At 35.9% G+C, this 14246-nt stretch overlaps 1 pseudogene; it reads right to left on the minus strand.

Annotated features, from left to right (window-relative positions):
* Positions 1–13111: 13111 nt before the first annotated feature.
* On the minus strand, positions 13112–13196 carry LOC123942804 (annotated as a pseudogene).
* Between the last annotated feature and the right edge of the window lie 1050 nt (positions 13197–14246).

A 14246-nucleotide genomic window follows, 5' to 3' on the forward strand; every position in this document is an offset into this window, starting at 1 on the left:
GGCATAATACCTAAGTAATAGATACTTTGATCCAATTGTTTTGACCCAGCTGACTTTGCTCTTTGCTTTAAGGAGATGATAGATAGATAGATGGATGGATAGATAGATAGATAGATAATATTTGCTATTATATGTATTATATGTTTATCTTATTGATATATATGTATAACCAACTGTATACATGTACATATATATACACATACGTATACATTGGATTATATACATACATACAAATGTAAACCTGTGTGTGTATATATATATACTTGATAATATATATTTGTGTGTGTATGTATATCTAATGATGTGTACATATACATATTTAATAATAAACTTTTGTGAATATTATTTTTCAGATAAAAAAACATTAAGCTAACTTATTGTTCATTTCCCTCTAAGGAGCAGTTAAACCACATTGAATTCTTCTTCCATTCACACCTCATTAAAATTATTTTCAGTGAGATTAATTAGTTTTACTATGATTTTGATTTAATCACCTTTGAAATCCACATTAACTTTTATGAAGTATAAGTTCTTCCATTTAGAGTTTTCTCTCTTGTGGTTATTTTTTCAAGTCTTTCTGAAGTCAAGGTTACTGCTATAACTTTTATTAAGATGTTTAATTTTTCTTTTTTTTTAAGATTTTATTTATTTGATGGAGAGAGACACAGCTAGAGAGGGAACACAAATAAGGGGAGGGAGAGTGGGAGTGGGAGAAGCCGGCCTCCTGCAGAGCAGGCAGCTCCATGTGGGGCTCCATCTCAGGACCCTGGGATTGTGATCTGAGCCGAAGGCAGCCACCCAATGACTGACCTACCCAGGCACCCCAAGATGTTTCATTTTCTACAAATATTTTGACAATAACAAAATTTATGGGCTATTCTAGCTGTTTATATTTTTATCTTATGTTATTTCCATTTAATCGATTTTTAATTGATAACATTCTTTACAAATTGAACAAAAGATTATTAGTTTGTGTTTATCTCTTAATAAATCTATGACATGATGGTGAACAGTTTTTTCCAGACATCCTGTGATTAGATTTCCTTTAGAATTTCAAAATTCTATTATTAAGCATTTTATATCATACACTTCTGATTACATTGTATACCATGTACTTAATTTCATCGACAGTGAGTAGAACAGAGAACAAACATGGTCAAACTAACAGAATTAAAAGATACTACTTTATGTCCAGCCACCTTGGACTTCCTGGTCGCTTTCTTTCTGCATGATTATCTGTTGAGCTTGGATTCATTCAACAAGTATTTATTAAGAACAGACCATGTAAAAAAAAAGAAGTGACTATGTGTCAGACATACCACTTTGCAAATATAGTAGTGAACATGTTTCCATGGACCCTGTACTCATAGAACTCACAGTCCAGTGGGGAAGACAATCCAATGATTGGCTACCATAATGTATAATTATATATGTATGGTTAATAATGTGATAAGAAAAATGCTGGATGATATGAGAGTGCAAAATCTAACCTAACCTGATAGGTTAAGAGGTTCCTCTAAAACAATGATAGTTAGGCTGAGGCCTGAAGGATGAATAGCAGTTTGCCCAATGAAAAGGAAGAGGAATGTGATGGGAGGAACTGCATTCCAGAAAGTTCTGTCATAAGGCACAGAGTGGTAAGGGAGTATGTCAAGAGATGAAGTAGGAGAAAGAGGGAGAGCACAGATCATACAGAGCTTTGTAAAATATTTCCAAGTTTGGCATTAATCTAGATCACACTAGGAATCTATTAACATATTCCAAAAAGAAGAGTGACATGATGGACTCTGAGAACAGTGTATAGAATGAGTTTAAGGGCACAAAGCTAGAAGCAGAGAAGCCAGTATTGACAGCTCTTGCAGCAGTGGGAAATGATGGTGGCTTGATTAGGATAATGGTAGTGACAATGGGGCAACACAGGTAATTTGAAAATTTGGGAGGTAAAATTGACTGGGGGACAATAAGATGGCAGCAGGAATGGGTTTTTGAAGGAGGGAACAAGTTAAGAGTTGAGTTCCAGGTATTCACCTTATACAATTAAAGAGGGGAGTAATTTGCTAATGTGGAAATTTCTAAAAATATCTGGTTTGGAGAATAATATAATATGTTCAGATTTAGAGTTGCTTGGTTTCATATGTCATGTTCAGTAGATAGTTGGAAATAAGGCTGTGGGACTCTTGAGGGAAAAATTAGATGGAAAATGTTGAGAGTAATCAGCACATGGCTGGTAGTTAAAGCTGTGGGCCTGGTTAAGGATGCCCTGGAGTAGTAACTGGAGGAGGGAAACCAGTGGGCCTGTGGTAGGACTCCAAGGATCAGCAGTACCTAAAGGACAGGTTGAAGTAGATGACTCTTCAAAGGATACTGAAGCACAAACAGACATAGGAAGAAAGCCAAAAGAGAGTGATGCCAGGAAAATTTTTAAAAATGGTAAAAGTGTATTCTGTGGAACTTGGGCTTATTTTGAAATAAGTCAAGCTTTATCATATGTCTGTATTTTCTCAGTTGCTTAATAAATTTCATAATTATGCCAAAAAAATGGTAAAAGTGTAAAATTTTGCTTAAAGTGTTACCAAAGTGCATGTCTGGAAATGTTCACTGGGGGTTCTGACATGTTGGTGATGGATTTTGGGGGAGAAGGAAACCAGATTGAAGGGTGAACAGGGAGTGAGGAGGTAAAAACAATAAATTCAACAAGTTTTCTTGAGAAATAGGAAAGAAATGAAAGCCATAGCAAAATGGAGATATAGAGCAGAAGAAAACGTGTTCGTTGATGAAGAGATACCCAGATATTTACATGATGATTTAAAGAAGTCCATAAAGTTATAGAGGATAAAGTTACAAAAGAGAAGAGACTACTATGTGAGGGGAGAGGGATCTGCAAGGCAGGAGGCATTGTGAACAAGAGCAGTGGGGTGACCCTTAAATTTCAAACAAACAAACATCAATAAACAAATCCATATCAGTGTACCCCGTGGCATCATGAAATACAACTTGGCTTTTTTTTTTTTTCCCCCTTGGCTTCTGTGCTCAGAAATCCTGAACTATGTCTTTCTCCCATTTTGGAGATACTGCATTCTGACTGGCAACTCCTTGTTCCCCTTGCATTCATCAGTCTCTGCCTGAAATCCCCCCTCCTCTTCTCTCCCCTGCCCCACCCCATAGATGCACAAACATGTCACATCTCTGCACTTTGCAATAAAAAGAAGATAGATGCTGGACTCAGGTGGCTGTGAATTTAATACTGATTCCATCACTCATTTTTGTAGTTTCACTTTGGACAAAAACCTAACCTCTCCGAGCCCATAAAAGTGGATATAATTTTTTTGAAAATTAAATGTGAGAACACTGTGGGTTTGTAAGTATATTCATTTTCCTTCCTTCCCTTATAAAGAGTTATCCCTCTTGGTGATCACCTGTGTGATTTACAAAGGCATTTCTGAATTTTTCATTCAGTTTCATTTCATTTTTATTTTATGCTAATCTTACTTTTTTCCTCACAGTATTGTTTATTCCTTACAGTCCCAGGTATTTTAAGCCATCTGTTGCCATCCCTTGAATCAAAATTTGTGGGACAGGAGGGAACACAGGCTTGTGGGTTAAGAGTTAGGGTAAAGTCATTTATGAACTTCAATCGATACTGCTATGATACAGCAAAGAATCAGAAAATAGCACAGATTAGACAGAAACAGAAACTCTCAACCCTGGCTTCAATAACAAGACATTATCAACCACCTTAAGTGATATTGTTTAGGTCCATTTTTGATTTTACAAAACAAACACTGTGAGACTTTAGGAAAGATTGGGGCTGCCTAGTGAATTAAAAAAAATTAACAAAAAACCAAATTCCTGAAATAGTAGCCCAAGCTAAGTTTATTTCTTTGCTAATACATTGACTTCTCAGAGATGGAAATTTTGGAGCAGCCAGACTTGTGAGCATAAATAAATTTCTCAGCGAGAATCATTTGTTTTGCATATGGTTTTAGATCAAATCTTGTTTTCAATAAGAGTTTTATCTTATTGCATGAGTTTTGTACATGACAGTGAGATACAAGATGTTAAAGATGTGTATAAGTCCCATCTTTAAACATGATTTGACAGGCAACAAAATTGACCACTCTTCCTCATTAAAAAAAAAAAGAACAAACTCCAGTTTATTTTTGGAGGTACCAAATTATGTCAATACTCATTACAGTACATAATCTTTCTTCTTGGCTACTCAACTATATTTCCAAGTCACTTAAAAAGGTGGTCTTCAACAGCAATGTTATAATAGCTCAACTCCTAAGCTATGGGATGGGTACCTGGGTGTTCATTATAGAGATCTGCTGAAATGAAAGTAAAGTACAAAGCCTAGATTATTCCTCTGACCATTTTGTTGGAGGCCCTTGAAATGCTTGGAGTGCTAATACTTTTCCAGGAAGTAACTGCTCTGAGTGAAGACACAGAGTTGAAGATGAAAAGAGAGAAATTAAATCCTGGGAAATCAGAAAAGAATATGTAGGAAAAGGAGCTGTAATGCATGACACTACAAAGTTTTTCAATCTGTTTTTATTTAAAATAAAATAACATGAAAAATACAACTTTTTAAAAAAATTTGTAGGTGTTGGGAAGCATTTCCTTTTGGGGGTGGGGTTAGTTGGCTCCTATTCACTCCCTCTAGAGCTGTGAACTCCTTCTAACTTGGAGACTAGTCTCCTCTCACTACATCTCATTTCCAAACTTCATGAAAAACGAGGTGTCAGACATCAAAGTGATTTCAATTTGGCTAACAATTCAAGAAACTAAACTACTGATTGCTTTGTAAAAGTCTCTGTCCTCAACAGAGCAACTGAACACTATACAACTATTTATTTCAGAATAGAGAATTCAACCGGTGGCTTTAGCAGGAAATGGAAAGTCCTTAAATTGGTCCAATACAATGTCTGTTACCCTTACATGCTCTCCGCACATTCTGCCCTGTGAGATTATTCAAGAGACCCAAGTTCTATTTTCCATTTCAGCTCTGATTTGTACTTGCAAACACATTCTCTCTTCTTCCTTGATTTTCTCCACACCTATTTACTCAGAGCTATTTTAGATTAAAATGATGGAAAAGTGATCTTGGCAAGAGGAAGAAGCTGCAAAAGGAATGAGAGAATTTGAAATGCAACTAAAAATCAGTTTCTTTTTTTTTTTTTTAAGATGTGGTATTAGGGGAAAAGTGCAAACTTGTAGGTCATATGTCTACTTGGGGCTTTCAGATCTCTTAAGATCTGGTAAATTTGCTTTGAATGCCCTCCCAAGACTTCTTTGAATTTCTGGGAGGGAATTTGTGGCATCTCATGATGACCTCTGGTTTGGAATTGTGCCTCTATTGAATTATTATTTTCAGCTTTACATCTTACGATTTTCATTTTTCTTTACCATCACTTTTTCCAAAGCTCTGTGGAGCCAATTCTTGATTTCTACAAAAAAATCTATTCATTAAGGACTTTCTTATGTATAGAAAATTTGCCAAAAGCTAGAGATTCACATTTTAAGAGTAGACAAAATTTACATAGACTGTTAAACATTATTGTTCTTAAAAATCCTATAGCTAATTTCCTGGTTTTCTTGATGATCTTTTCTCTTTCTTGCCATACTCCATTCTCCTTGTAACTCTTCTGTTCCATTTCTCTAAGGGGAAAAATAATCCTCTCATTTTAGGTATTTCCAGCCTTTATTGCTTTTGCATATTTTTTTTTAGATTTTATTTATTTAAGAGAGAGAGAGAAAATGAGCCAGGGGTCGGGGAGAGGGACCTAGGGAGATAGAAAAGAAGACTCCCTGCTGAGCAGGCAGCCCAACGCAGGGCTTGATCCCAAAACCCTGAGATCACAACGGGAGCCAAAGTTAGATGTTTTGACTGAGCCACCCAGGCAGCACTGCTTATCTAATTCTTGAGCTAAAGGTTTGAACTGCCAATTAGTTTTTAGATAAAATGTCATCCTTTTTCTTGTTACTTAATGGAAAACAGGATGAGAAGTAGATTTGGAAGAGTGGAGACCTATACTTTTTCTTAATAGTTTCATACCTGATGGTGTGTTAGCACTGCCTCTCCACCATGGCCTTTTGTCAACATTCCCCATACTGTCTGGACTCTGGCTACACTGGCTTTCTTGATATCCCCTAAATTCACCATGTAAGCAGAATAATGGTCCCTAAAGGAGGCCTATATACTAATCACTGGAACCTGTGACTATTTTAGGTTACATGGCAAAAAGGAATGAAGGTTGCAGATAAAATTAAAGTTTCTAATCAATTTGACTTTAAAACAGGGAGATTATTTCAGATTATCCAGGTTGAGTCAATGTAATCACCAGGATCTTTCAAAGTGAAAATGGGAGGCAAAGGAGTAGGTCAGGGTGATGCAGTGTGATAAAAATTCCATCTGACGTTTCTGACTTTCAGGATGGAGAAAGGTGACCATGAGCCATAGAAAAACCATTAGACACTGAAAAAGGCAAGGAAATGGTTTCTCCTCCTCTAGAGTCTCAGAGAAGGGGAAATAGTGCTGCTGACCCCCTGATTTTAGACCAGTGAGATCCATTATAGACACTGACCTCAAGAACTGTCAGATAATAGATATGTGTTGTTTTAAATAACTATGTTTGTGGTGATTTGTTATGGCACCAAGTAGAAACCTCATATATTCACCATGCTCCCTCCCAGCAAATTATGTTTGCACATGCCAGTCCTCTTGCATGGAATGTCTTTCCTTCTGTTTTCTGAATAGTTAACTATCACTCACTTTATAATTGTTTTTCAATTGCTCACATGCCTAGGAAAGATTAGATTAATTTTTTATTAATTGTTCTTATGGAGTGCCACATACTTCTATTTTGAAGCACCTTTGTGTATTTGGCATTTTCTCTTCATTGGTTGGATCTTTTTTTTTTTTTAAGATTTTATTTATTTATTTGACAGACAGAGAGCACAAGTAGGTGGAGAGGCAGGCAGAAAGAGGAGGGAGCAGGCTCCCTGCTGAGCAGAGAGCCCAATGTGGGGCTCAATCCCAGAACCCTGGCATCATGACCTGAGCCAAAAGCAGAGGCTTTACCCCACTGAGCCACCCAGGTGCCCCTGGTTGGATCTTTTGATTAGTATCTTACCCCTCCATGATACAGAATCTGTGGGTCTTTTAACTCACTACTGTATCTCCAGGACCTGGTCCAGTAGGGGGCACACACTGAAGGTTTAATGTCCTGACCTCCTACTGACTTTAAAGAGTTTTAAAAGCCATTCTTAAAGGTATTTCCTGTTGGAAATATATTGCTTTACTTGGCATGTTAATTTTCTTCCTATACTACCAACCGAATCCCTACCCTTCTTTATAGACAACTCATTGTCTTAATATATAGTCTCAGATTCCTCATTTCAGAGAAACAAGACAGAGGATCATAGGGAAAGGGAAGGAAAAATGAAACAGGATGAAGCCAGAGAGGGAGACAAACCATAAGAGACCCTTAATCTCAGGAAACAAACTGAGGTTTGCTGGAGGGAGCAGGTAGAAAGGATGGGGTGGCTGGGTAATGGACATTGGGGAGGGTATGTGCTATGATGAATGCTGGGAATTGTGTAAGACTGATGAATCACAGACCTGTACCCATGAAACAATACATTATATGTGTGTGTGTGTATAAAATATTCTCAGATTCTTAGATTGAAGTCCACTTCATTAGGCACTCTTTTTATTCTATTTCTTCTCAGGCATCACCTGTTTTAGTCTCATTAACCTACTTTTTTTCTTGAGATGATGTCTTATTTTAATTTACACTATTTTATCTTTCTAGAAGGATTTTTTCTTGCTCCTCACTGTCTCTGGGTATAAAAATTCATGGTATTAATAAAACTTTATTCACTATATTAATTCTATCATTGGTTTTTCACTTGTAATATTGTAGTTTCTAGTTAATATTCCCACCAAAAGACAATTGCTTTCTGATTTTTTTCATCATTAATTAGTTTTGCCTATAGAATATCCTGTAGATGAAATTGTAGAGAACTTATTCTTTAACTTAACATGATGTCAGTGAAATTCACCAATGCTGTTGTATGTATCAATAGTATATCCCTTTTATTGTTAAGTAGTATTCCATTTTGTGAACATATCATAATTTAAAAATTCTTTCTCTTGTTGATAAACTTTTAGATTATTTCCAGTTTTCCAGTTTGAAGTTATTATGAAAAATCTTTCTATGAAAATCTGCATACAGTCTTTAAAACACACACAAAAACATATATATTTGCCTTTCTTGAGTAAACGTCTTTTAGTGGAATTCCAGCATCATAGACTAAATGCATGTTCAATTTTATGAAAAAGAGCCAAATCATTTTCAAAGGTGGTTTTATCATTTTACACATCCATCAGCTATATATGAGAGTTCTGGTTGTTTGAACTTTTACACTGGTATTGTCAGTCATATGAATTTTAGCTACTCTAGTAGATGCAAAATGGTATCTTATGGTGGCTTTAATTTGCATTTATATATTGATTAATGATACAGAAAAAAATTTCCAGTACTATTGGCTATTCATACAGCTTCATTTGTGTTAAGTCTATTTAAGTCTTTTGCCAATAATTTGTTGAGTTGTTTGAAGAAGTTCTTTATATATTTTTGATACAAGTCATTCATAAGCTATGCGTATCAAGAATATTTTCTGCCAATCTGTGGCTTATCTCTTCATAATTTTAAGTCTCCTTGATGAAAGCAATTTTGAGTTTCAGTGAAATCTTACTTAGCACTCTTTTGTTTTATGGCTACTGTCCTAAGAAATCTTTAGCTACACCCAGTTTATGAAGATATTGTTCTATACTTTTTCTAGAAGCTTTATAGTTTTAGCCTATATGATTTATCTATGACCCAACATGATTTAATTGTGTGTGTGTGTGTGTGTGTGAGAGAGAGAGAGAGAGAGAGAGAGAGAGTGAGAGATGGGGGGAGATCAAGGATTTACTTGTTTGGGTTTTTTTCATATGGATATTCATTTGTTCAACAAAAATTTGTTTAAAATACTGTAGAAATAAATTGACTGAACAAAGTTAAATGTATTTCTGGGATTTATTTATATTTATTTTGTTGAACTGTAAGTCTGTCCTGACATCAATCTTTCTGTGTTGATTATGATAGTAAATTTTAAATTCAGGTATATTAAGTCTTCAAATTTTACTCTTATAGGTCCTTGGCCCTTCAATGCAAAATTTTTTAAAGATTTTATTTATTTGACAGAGAGAAAGACAGTGAGAGACGGAACACAAGCAGGGAAAATGGGAGAAGGAGGAGGAGGCTTCCTATTGAGTTGGGAGCCCAATGTAGGGCTCATTCCCAGGACCCTGGAATCATGACCTGAGCCAAAGGCAGACGCTTAAGGACTGAGCCATCCAGGCTCCCCTTAATGCAAATTTCCAAAAAAAAAAAAAAAAAAAAGACTTCTTCATTTTTTTTTGTATGCTGAGAATGTAGTTAGTATCACCTTAACTCTATACAGAAATTTGAAGAGAATTAACATCTTAAAAATATTTAGTCTTGCAATCCATGAACCAGGTCTAGCTCTTTTTACTAGGTCTTTAAAAAATTCTCTTAGTGATATTTCATGTTTTGGGTGATTTTATTCCTATTTCATGATTTCAATGTTATTTTGAAAGAATTTTTATTTTCCACAGTTCACTGCAAGTGTATACCAAGATATTTTCTCTTTTGACTTTATATCTTGTGACCTTGCTAAATCCTCTTATTTTCATATTTGCACTGTGCATTTCTTACTATTTTCTGTGTACATAATCAAATTGTCTGTAAGTAAAAAAAATGATTTGCCTTTTCCTTTCTGACACTTACACATTTAATTCTTTTGAAGTATTCTCCTATCTAAAACTTCTAGTATAATAATGAATGCAAGGTGTGAGAAACAACTTTTGTTTTTTTAAAGATTTTATTTATTTATTTGAGATAAACCATAAATGACTCTTAATCTCACAAAACAAACTGGGGGTTGCTGGGGGGAGGTGGGATTGGGAGAGGGGGAGCGGGCTATGGACATTGGGGAGGGGAGGCAAACCATAAGAGACTATGGACTCTGAAAAACAACCTGAGGGTTTTGAAGGGTCAGGGGTGGGAGGTTGGGGTCACAGGTGGTGGGTAATGGGGAGGGCACGTTTTGCATGGAACACTGGGTGTTGTGCAAAAAGAATGAATACTGTTACACTGAAAAAATAAATAAAATGGAAAAAAAAAAAGAAAGAGAGTGAGACAGAGTGTGCACAAGTGGGAGAGAGAGCATGGGTGAGTGGAATGGGGGGTGGGGATGCAGAGTGAAAAGCAGAAGCAGATGTCCCACTAGCAGGGAACACAGTGACTCAGGGCTTGATCCCAAGACCCTGGGATCATTGGGGCCCCTGGGTGGCTCAGTTGGTTAGGTGACTGCCTTCAGTTCAGGTCATGATCCTGGAGTCCTATATTGGTCTCCCTGCTCGGCCAGGAGTCTGCTTCTCACTGACACTCAACTTCTCATGCTTTCTCTCTCTCTCTCAAATACATGACAATACAGACCAAGGGGTGATATCCAGGATCTATAAAGAACTCCTCAAACTCAACACATACAAAACAGATAATCATGTCAAAAAATGGGCAGAAGACATGAACAGAGACTTCTCCAAAGAAGGCATACAAATGGCTAACAGACACATGAAAAAATGTTCATCATCACTAGCCATCAGGGAGATTCAAATCAAAACCACATAGAGATACCACCTTACACCTGTTAGAATGGCCAAAATTAACAAGACAATAAACAACGTGTGTTGGAGAGGATGTGGAGAAAGGGGAACCCTCTTACACTGTTGGTGGGAATGCAAGTTGGTACAGCCACTTTGGAAAACAGTGTGAAGATTCCTCAAGAAATTAAAAATAGAGCTTCCCTATGACCTTGCAATTGCACTGCTGGGTATTTACCCCAAAGTTACAAATGTAGTGAAAAGAAGGGCCATCTGTACTCCAATGTTTATAGCAGCAATGGCCACGGTCACCAAACTGTGGAAAGAACCAAGATGCCCTTCAACGGGCGAATGGATAAGGAAGATGTGGTCTATATAAACTATAGAGTATTATGCCTCCATCAGAAAGGATGAATACCCAACTTTTGTATGGACATGGATGGGACTGGAAGAGATTATGCTGAATGAAATAAGTCAAGTAGAGAATGTCAATTATCATATGGTTTCACTTATTTTTGGAGCATAAGAAATAACAGAGGACATGGGGAGATGGAGAAGAGAAGTGAGTTGGGGGAAATTAGAGGGGGAGATGAACCATGAGAGACTATGGACTCTGAAAAACAATCTGAGGGGGGCACCTGGGTGGCTCAGCGGGTTAAAGCCTCTGCCTTCAGCTCAGGTCATGATCCCAGGGTCCTGGGATCGAGCCCCGCATCGGGCTCTCTGCTTAGCTGGGGGCCTGCTTCCTCCTCTCTCTCTCTGCCTGCCTCTCTGCCTACTTGTAATCTCTATCTGTCAAATAAATAAATCTTAAAAAAAAAAAACAAAAAAAAAACAATCTGAGGGTTTTGGAGGGGTCAGGGGGTGGGAGGTGGGTGAGCCTGGTGATGGGTATTATGGAGGGCACGTATTGCATAGAGCACTGGGTGTGGTGCATAAACAATGAATTCTGAAACACTGAAAAGAAATTAAAAAAAAATTTTTTTAATCTTGAAAAAAAAACCCTTAATTTAAAGACCCTGGGATCATGACCTGAGCCAAAGGCAGGTGTTTAATCACCTGAGCCACCCAGGTGTCCCCAAATTTTGGCTTTTAAATTTTTCTATTGTTTGTCTGATTTCTACTACATTGATTTCTACTCATTTTTGTTTTCTTTCATTTTTTTATTTTGGATTTGATTTAATTTGATTGCCTTTTTTCCACCTTCTTAGGGTGATAGCTTGAGTTATTGAATTTAAATGTTTAATTAAAATATTAAAATATTCAATAAAACTATTGAATTTAAATGTCTAATTAAAATACATATTAATATATAATATATATATTATATATATATAATATATACACACACACACACACATAAACATATAATGCTAATTGGTTTCTCTCCATGCACTGCTTTAGTCTAAATTCCACATATTATGATTGTTATACTTTTATTATCATTTAGCTGAAATATTTATGATTTTACTTCTGATGTCTTCCATGAGCATTGAATATTCAACAGTCTGCTGATTAATTTCCAAATATTTGGGGCTTTTGTAAATACTTTGTTATGATTGATTTCTAATTTATTTCTATGTGGTCAAAATATACCTGGTAAGATTTCAAACTTTTAAAATGTATTAAAACTTATTTTACTTCATAGCACTCAGTTCTTCATTAAGTATTCTATGTGCAGTTAAAGGGAATGTATATTTTGCAGCTATTGGGTGATTTGTTTCATAAATGTCAATTAGGTTATAATAAGTGATCATGTTGTTTAAATCTCCTATATCCTTACTGACTTTTTGTTTAGGTGTTTGATCAATTGTTGAGTACATTGTTAAAATCGCCATCTGTTGGTAGATTTGGCTATTTCTCCCTTCAGTTTTGTCAGTTATTTCCTTCATGTATTTTGAAGCTTTGTTGTTGGAAATCCACACAACCATGATTGTTTTTTCCTGATGAATTCATCATTTATCATTTTGAAATGTCTCTCCCAACAGAGAATATTTCTTGTGAAGCTTATTTTGTCTGAAACTGTAGCTACTCTCATATTCTTATCTTAATGTTCATATGGTATATCTTTTTCATTTTTTTATTTTCAACTTCTCTGTTTCTTTACATTTAAAGTGCTCCTCATCCACAACAAAGATTGGGTCCTATTTTCTTAAAAATATTTTTATTTACTTATTTGAGAGAGACACAGTGAAGAGAGCATGAGAAAAGAGAAGGTCAAAAGGAGAACCAGACTCCCCATGGAGTGGGGAGACCAATGCATGATTCGATCTTGGGACCCTGGGATCATGACCTGAGCTGAAGGTAGTTGCTTAACCAACTGAGCCACCCAGATGCCCTGGGTCCTATATTTTTTTAATCCGCTGGCAATATCTGTCTTTTAATTAGAGTGTTTATTTTCAATTAGCAATAATCGCGCCTCGGATAAACCTCATTGGCTACGATACTGCCACTGCGCAAAGCTTAGAGTGTTTATTTTAATTCAGTTTAAATTTTATATAGTTGGATTATGTCTACTAGTTTTCTATATGTTTCCTAGACTGCCATTTTTTTCTTTTCTGCCTGTTTTCTTATCTTTTTTAGAATAATTGTTTGATGCATTTTGTGAGATTCTATTTTAATTTCTTTATAGGTTTTTAATGTATTTCATTGCACTATTTATTTTCTTATATAAGCTGTTGTGAGGATAATAATATGCATTCCTAATTTATAGTATGTACTTAGAGTTGATATATTATTTCATATGAAATATAAGAACCTTATAATAGTATCATTTATTTTACCCCCTCATTATTTGTGTGAGTTTAATATATATCAACATGTTTTATGTACCCTGCAATATGGTATATTTTTTGTTGTAAACAGTCATATACTTCTTTAAAAAATTTATTTATTTCAGAGAGAGAGAGGGAGAGAGACAGCAAGAGTGAGCCAAGGAGGTGGAGGGGCAGAAGGAGAGGGAGAGAGAAACTCAAGCAGACTCTGTGTTGAGTGTGGAGCCTGATGTGGAGTTTGATCTCATGACCCTGAGATCATGACCTGAGCCAAAACCAAGAGTCAGATGTCTAACTGACTGGGTCACCCAGGATCCCCAGTCATATATTTTTAAGGAAAATAAGAAAAGAAAAGGAGTCTTTATATTTTCCCACACCTCCAGGGTTTTTCATTCCTTCATGTAGATATAAATTTCCTTCTGATGTCATTTACCTTCGGATAAGAACTTCTTTTTTGCATTTCTTGTAAATAAGCTGAATAGCAATGAATTATCCCACTTTTGTATTATATGCAATGGTCTTTACTTTGCATTCCTTTAAAGACTATGTTCTCTGAGTGTAAAATTCTAGGTTAACAATTTTTTTTTTCTTTAGGCATTTTGAAGATGCCACTTATTTGTCTTCTTGCTTCCAATATGGCTCTTGAGATGTAAACCATTGATTCATATATTGGTCCTGGTAATATAATATGTCATTTTTTTCGGACTTTCTTCACAACTTTTATCTTTTTTCCCCCAGAA

Source organism: Meles meles, chromosome 5, assembly GCF_922984935.1.
Source record: "Meles meles chromosome 5, mMelMel3.1 paternal haplotype, whole genome shotgun sequence".
NCBI classification, from domain to species: Eukaryota; Metazoa; Chordata; class Mammalia; order Carnivora; family Mustelidae; genus Meles; species Meles meles.